Source organism: Dendropsophus ebraccatus, chromosome 5 (genome assembly GCF_027789765.1).
Source record: "Dendropsophus ebraccatus isolate aDenEbr1 chromosome 5, aDenEbr1.pat, whole genome shotgun sequence".
Lineage (NCBI taxonomy): Eukaryota > Metazoa > Chordata > Amphibia > Anura > Hylidae > Dendropsophus > Dendropsophus ebraccatus.
Window position 1 is genome coordinate 27,077,871 of NC_091458.1, and position 6,573 is coordinate 27,084,443.

The 6,573-nt window shown below is 42.7% G+C and overlaps 1 protein-coding gene and 1 long non-coding RNA gene across 7 annotated transcripts in view; one reads left to right on the forward strand and one right to left on the reverse strand.

Annotated features, from left to right (window-relative positions):
- TENM4 (teneurin transmembrane protein 4) overlaps nt 1-6,573 on the forward strand; it is an 890,102-nt gene that overhangs the window by 163,341 nt on the left and 720,188 nt on the right. The gene's annotated exons all lie outside the window — the stretch shown is intronic.
- LOC138793445 (uncharacterized) overlaps nt 5,727-6,573 on the reverse strand; it is a 62,563-nt gene continuing 61,716 nt past the window's right edge. Inside the window, exon 3 of the long non-coding RNA XR_011363268.1 lies at nt 5,727-5,858. This is a non-coding gene — a long non-coding RNA (uncharacterized lncRNA). The remainder of the gene's footprint in view (nt 5,859-6,573) is intronic.

A 6,573-nucleotide genomic window follows, 5' to 3' on the forward strand; every position in this document is an offset into this window, starting at 1 on the left:
TGCATTGTGTGTGTGTGGGGGGGAGGGCTCTTGTGGCTTAAGGTGCACTGCTGCTTCTGGCCACAAGAGAGACTGGCAGGGCAAGGAGCCATGCCAGTGTGTGCTGTGAGTTGTAAAAACCATAGAGGCAGACCACGCTTTACTGGAGGGGCCCAGGCTGCACAGGCCCCATAGCAGTTGAATGGTCTGCCTCTATCATAGCACCGCCACTGGTTGGATGTTAGGCTGACCAGGGAATGAGTCCCCACCTCCCCCATGCTGTAGCTCAGCAATGAGCTTTAAAATCTAACATTTAAAAAAAAAAAAAAAACATGTAAAAAAACATGTTAAAAAAAACAACATATATATATATATATATATATATATACACACAACATATATATCATGCTTGTCTTAAGTATGCTGATGGTTTTTATTTTAGTTTCTTATGCTGGGTTTAAACGTAGTGATAATTCGTAATTGTACGATTACCGATTTTGAAGTAACGATTTTTTTTAATAACAATCAGCGTTTAGACGGAATAATATATTGTACAGAAAAATCGCTTAAGTCTGTCTCGCACATTGGTTAAATCGGTGAACGACTGTTTACACGGAGCGATCTACGAATTTTTGGCGAACGCCCAACGACGATTTGAGAACATGTTCAAAAATAAAAATGAACGATTTCTCGCTCGTCGTTTGATCGTTCGCTGCGTTTACACGTACGATTATCGTTCGAATTCGATCGTTATCGTGCAAATTTGCACGATAATCATTCCGTGTAACCGCAGGATTACGTCCAGCGGTCCATTTAGTGCTCCCATCATGGTGAGCTGGTGGGGGGGCCTTAGATCAGGGAGTTTACTCAGTTGCAGCAGTGCTCAGGGGAGTGCACATGGGCATGTACAGGGGTGTGTACAGGGTCATGCACAGGGGTGTGTACAGGGTCATGCACAGGGGCGTGTACAGGGTCCTGCACAGCGGCGGGTACAGGGTCATGCACAGCGGCAGGTACAGGGTCTTGAACAGGGGCGTGTACAGGGGCATGCACAGGGGCGTGTACAGGGTCATGCACAGGGGTGTGTACAGGGTCATGCACAGCGGCATGTACAGGGTCATGCACCGGGGTGTGTACAGGGTCATGCACAGGGGCGTGTACAGGGTCATGCACAGGGGCGTGTACAGGGTCATGCACAGGGGCGTGTACAGGGTCATGCACAGTGGCGGGTACAGGGTCATGCACAGCGGCGGGTACAGGGTCATGCACAGGGGCGTGTACAGGGTCATGCACAGGGGCGTGTACAGGGTCATGCACAGCGGCGGGTACAGGGTCATGCACAGCGCTGTGTACAGGGTCATACATAGCGGCGGGAACAGGGGCGTGTACAGGGGCATGTACGGCTTCTGGCCTATCAGCATTTATCTTTACTGTGTCAGTGTGTGCAGAGTAAGGGAGAACTTACATCACTTCCTGCATTTTAACTCTTTTTTTGCTGTTCCAAAAGACCAATTGGCTTTAGTGACGGAGCCTCGACTGCAGTTTCCAATAAGTGAGACACCTAGTAGCTGATTTTATAGTACTGTATTGTATTTCATATAGAAAAAAAGATTATAAAGATTACTATATCACCTCCAATGTTGATTTACCATTATTTACTGGAAACAGTGCCTATTTAGGGTCCTTTTACACAGGCAGGTCACTGCCCTAGGCAAGTAACGATCTAGTAGAGACCTTTACACGATTATTCCCACTGCAGGGCCAAACAAATGACTGGATCATTTTTGCAGCCTTTCCCTTACTTACACAGGGATATGGGCAACCAATTGGCCCTTCCCTTACATTATTTACACAAGTTTATGTGCAACCAATTAACAATGTGGAGAGAGATGCATTAGCTTGTCAGGGTGTAAAGTGAGCAGACATTGCAGCAATACAGCAGTGAATGGGGGTTATCCTCGGCACAGGACTGCTACTGATGCTGAGGAACTAAAGATAGAAGACAGGGGGAGATAACCCTGCAGAACTGTGTACATAAAGCAGTATTTACACTGGTATTTATTCAAGGGACACCTGCACTGGGTGTTACGGCTGGTAAGTAAAGATGAGCGAACCTGCCCAGTTTCAGGTTTGCACAAACCTAAACGATTGACTTTTAAATCCTGCTCTCTGCCCACTTTGTAGAAAAGAAGAATGTTTTTCAGGGGGTCTTCAGGCTGTATCCACCATCTCCACAGAGAGGGCAGACAGCGGGATTCAAAGGCTGATCATTTGGATTCCTTGGCAGTTTTTTTTCTCTCTAGTGGTAAGGGATGAGAGGAAAGTCTTGATTTACCTTTCGGGTACAGTGTAGATCATCATGAGCAGACAGACTGGCTCAGCTTACAGATACAAAGCCTAGGCTTTCTGAGGCTCTCTCCCACTCTCCTGCACATACTAAGCCCTGCCCCCGTCTGTATTCTGTCCTGATCTAGCTGTTGTTAGAGACAGATCTCCCCTAACAAAAGGCAGTGGATAACAGCAGTACTCCTAGGGGCCAGGCTGTTCCTCTTTATGGATGAAAGTTGGTAGAAATGAAGGTTACCATTAAAGCAAACAGATATTTGGGTCAAAATATAAGCTGCTACATATTATACCACCCTGTATTCTGGCCAGTATGGTACTGAATCAAACCAGGGAGTGTCCCCCCCCCCCCCCCCCCCTGCGATGTCCATATGCCATAATAGGGAGGATGGACTGAACACAGAGGCTTGTTGCATGTCCTTAGACGTTTGGTTTTAGTCCTCAGTAGTCTAATGTTACAAAAAAAATTTACTTTGTTTTACCAGATTTTTTTTGTATGTACAGTATCACATATAATATATATAATATAATATAATAAAACACATTATCATTATTTTTAATGGACCCAAATAGAATACTTTGCAAATGGTTGTGTACTGTGATCATTAACCAATTATGTAGCAATCAAATGTTCTCCAAAATTACTGGGAAAAAAATTCTAATTGAGAACATGTCCTCGACCCACTACCAAAAAATAACAGCGAGAGTCACATTTATGGAGTACCTGGGAACAGGAAACATTGTTCATCATGATGTTTTATATTTTATGTTGTACGTCTAGTAAAATGACAGTAATCCAACGGCTGAGACATCTAACAGGTTCAGAATGATCAAATATTCTGGGCTGAGGGTCATAAAAAATGATAAAAGCAATTACTCAAAGAAGTTTCAGAAAGACAGCCTAGTTGTTTTTTTTTATGAGATTAGTTATATAAGACTTTAGAAATTATTGGTGATATTTTTATTTTATGTGAAAAAATAAACTGAAGTATCAGTTTTCACTCCCACAGAGCTGACTCAGTAAGACGGCTTTTCCTGTTACCTGCAGCTCACTTGTCAGCTTTGCTGTATAGGTTCAGACAATGCAGGTAGAGTCATCTCATTATTGTTAGACTCTAACTATAATGAGATTATTTTACCAGCATTGTCTGAATCTACACAGGTAAGGTGACAAGTGAGCTGCAGGGAACAGAGTATGGAGTCAGCAAAGTTATCACATTATTGTTCAAGTCATCACATAATCTCAAAGAAGGCGGGGTCAACAGAATCATCTCATTGAAGGTAGGGTCAACAGAATAATCTTATAAAAGGCGGGCTCAACAGAATTATCTCATGGTAGGTGGGGCCAACAGAATCATCTTATGGAAGGTGGGGTCAACAGAATCATCTTATAAAAGTTGGGGCCAACAGAATCATCTCATAGAAGGTGGGGCCAACAGAATCATCTCATAGAAGGTGGGGCCAACAGAATCATCTCATAGAAGGTGGGGCCAACAGAATCATCTCATAGAAGGTGAGGCCAACAGAATCATCTCATGGAAGGTGGGGCCAACAGAACCATCTCATGGAAGGTGGGGCCAACAGAATCATCTCATAGAAGGTAGGGTCAACAGAATTATCTCATGGAAGGTAGGGTCAACAGAAAAATCTTATAAAAGGTAAAGTGAACAAAATCATCTTATAGAAACAGAGTATGGAGTCAGCAGAGTCATCCTATTAGTGTTGAAGTCATGATATTATTCTTTGAGGACAGAGTCAACTGAATCATCTCCAAGAAGGCAGGGTTAACAGAATAATCTCATAGAAGGCGAAGCCAACATAATCATCTCATAGAAGGTGGGGTCAACATAATGATGTCATTGAAGGCGGGGTCAACAGATTCATCTCATAGAAGGTTGAGTTAGCAGAATTATCTCTAAGAAGGTGGGGTCAACAGATGTTGCAACTCAGAAGGAACTTCACCTGGGGAAGGATATCTTTTGGTAGGCAGAGCCTTGTAGTGCCAACGCTGGTAATGGTTATAGGCTTGGGCTTAAAAAGGGAAAAAGGAGATGGCTAAACCAGAGTTGCAGTGACATTGTGCTGCTATTGGTCATCAGGATATACACCAGTCCCCTCCACGTCTTGAAACGCTCATTTCCAAATTCACAGGAAGTAAGCACCAGCCATCTTCTGCTCCCCAAATAATAGCTATTAAGGGATCAAAGATTTTTTTAAAGCAACAGTAGAAACCTAAAATGAACCTTGTTCTACCACTTTTGCTTTGTTTTGCATTAATATAACGCATTATTATTATTATTTTTAATTGACCCAAATAGAATACATTGCAAATGGTTGTGTTCTGCGATCATTAACCAATTATGTACCAATCACATGTTCTTCAAAATTACTGATGAAAAACATTCAAAATAAGAAAACACCAAATGGCCAAACAAAAGAGTTGCAGATAAATGGAGGCGACCTCTCTCATTTTACTCGGTCAACAATAAATGGTAGAAAAAATGGGGAAAATGTTGACTAAAGTTTATAAGAGGTAGATGACCAGATTAAAGGAATGTTCTGAGGTTAAAGTGATATTGTTGCCCCCTTTCCATATGAGTTCTCAGCACCTTTATTAAAAGTATATTGTGGACATTTCGCATATTACGGTATAAAGGATTTCTTTGTGGTCTCTCCCCTCAAAAATGCATGTTATTTTTGGTGAATAGTGCCGTATGGGCGGGATGTCACGGCTGTCATGCCCCATATCCCCATCTACATCTGCACCGTAGGCCCCTCCCCCTCCATGATGTTATCATCACTTAGGTCCCGCCCCTCAGTAGCGTCATTGGAATTGGCCTACCTATAGGCATAGGCCCCTCCTCCTCTGTGATGGCCAGATCAGAGGGACAGGGCCTAGGCCTCAAGGTTGGCTCATTCCAATGATGCCACTAAGGGTCGGGGCTTAGCACAAATGACATCATGGAGGGGCAGGGCCTACATCGCAGACTATATTGTCTCTCTCTCTCTTTTTCTAACTTAATCTCTATTCTAATATCAGTACTCAGAGTCCGTAAGGGACAGTTCCCCAGTTGCGTTCTACCATTTAGGGACAGTGGGCAAGGACAAGGATGTTGTTGGAGAATAGGGCAGCACATCCTTTTTTGCTTGAAAGAAACTATATTTTTGTAATCCTGGATCACCCCTTTAACTTCTATTTATTGCAGCTGTGATAATGCACACACACCCAGCTATACCGTCTGTACATTATGAGTTACATAAATGAAACTAAAACTATATATTTATTTTTCTTCAGTTTTTCAGTTTTCTTCAGTTTATATTTTTTAATGACCTTAACATTTCAGACAGTATTGTAAACCTTCCGTCATGTCCCGGCCTGACTTTCTGTTGTCTCACCTTGAAAGCATCACTTTATATAATCCCCCCTCCCCCCGAATTCATGCCGGTAACATTTTCTGATATAATTTGAACAATGTCGATGTGTTCGCGCCTTTGTTTCGTTCCTCTCATATGTTATGTCGTCTTTGTTATGAAGGCTGTAAACGAGAAGACAAGATGATTATCAGTAATTATTTATAATAAAAAAGAACTGAAGGTTCCAGCTGAAAAATCAAATAACAAATGGGGTAAATCTATTATCTGTGCTGAAAAGAGTTAGCCTTACATTGGATGATGCGCTCCGCGGTACTGCCCTCCCCCCACCCCCCCTCACCTCCTATAATGCACTGTTGTGCTATACAAAAAATAATTATATCATACAATGCTTCATTATGCCAAGTAAAGTTGGCTAAACCACTACATTATACAATTTAGCAAACTGACAATAAACTGCAAAAATAATAAAGAAGTTAAAAAAGAAGTATCTAACCTACTCATATCTATGTATAGTGCATGGAGCGCTGAGGCGATGTTTTTCTCAATGCAAATAAGTCAATTTGGTGCACTGGGGGCGGGACTACTGACCTGCCCTGACTGAGGGACGTCTGCCTCTTTGTGAATTCGGCTGGAGGAAAGAGGGTCAAATCCTCCCCCCCCCCCCCCATAGAGACCAAGTGACGGTCCCATAGATAAAGTCCGGTCACGGGCTGCACTACAGGTGTGTAAATGTAGCCTTAGGCTATGTTTTCACACAGAAACTTGCTCAGTATTTTGCCAAAACCAGGAGTAGATGGCCGCCATATAATGGCAAATAATTACCACTAATTTAAAACAATGGCCGTTTGGCCAATTAAAGGCGGACATCCACTAAAT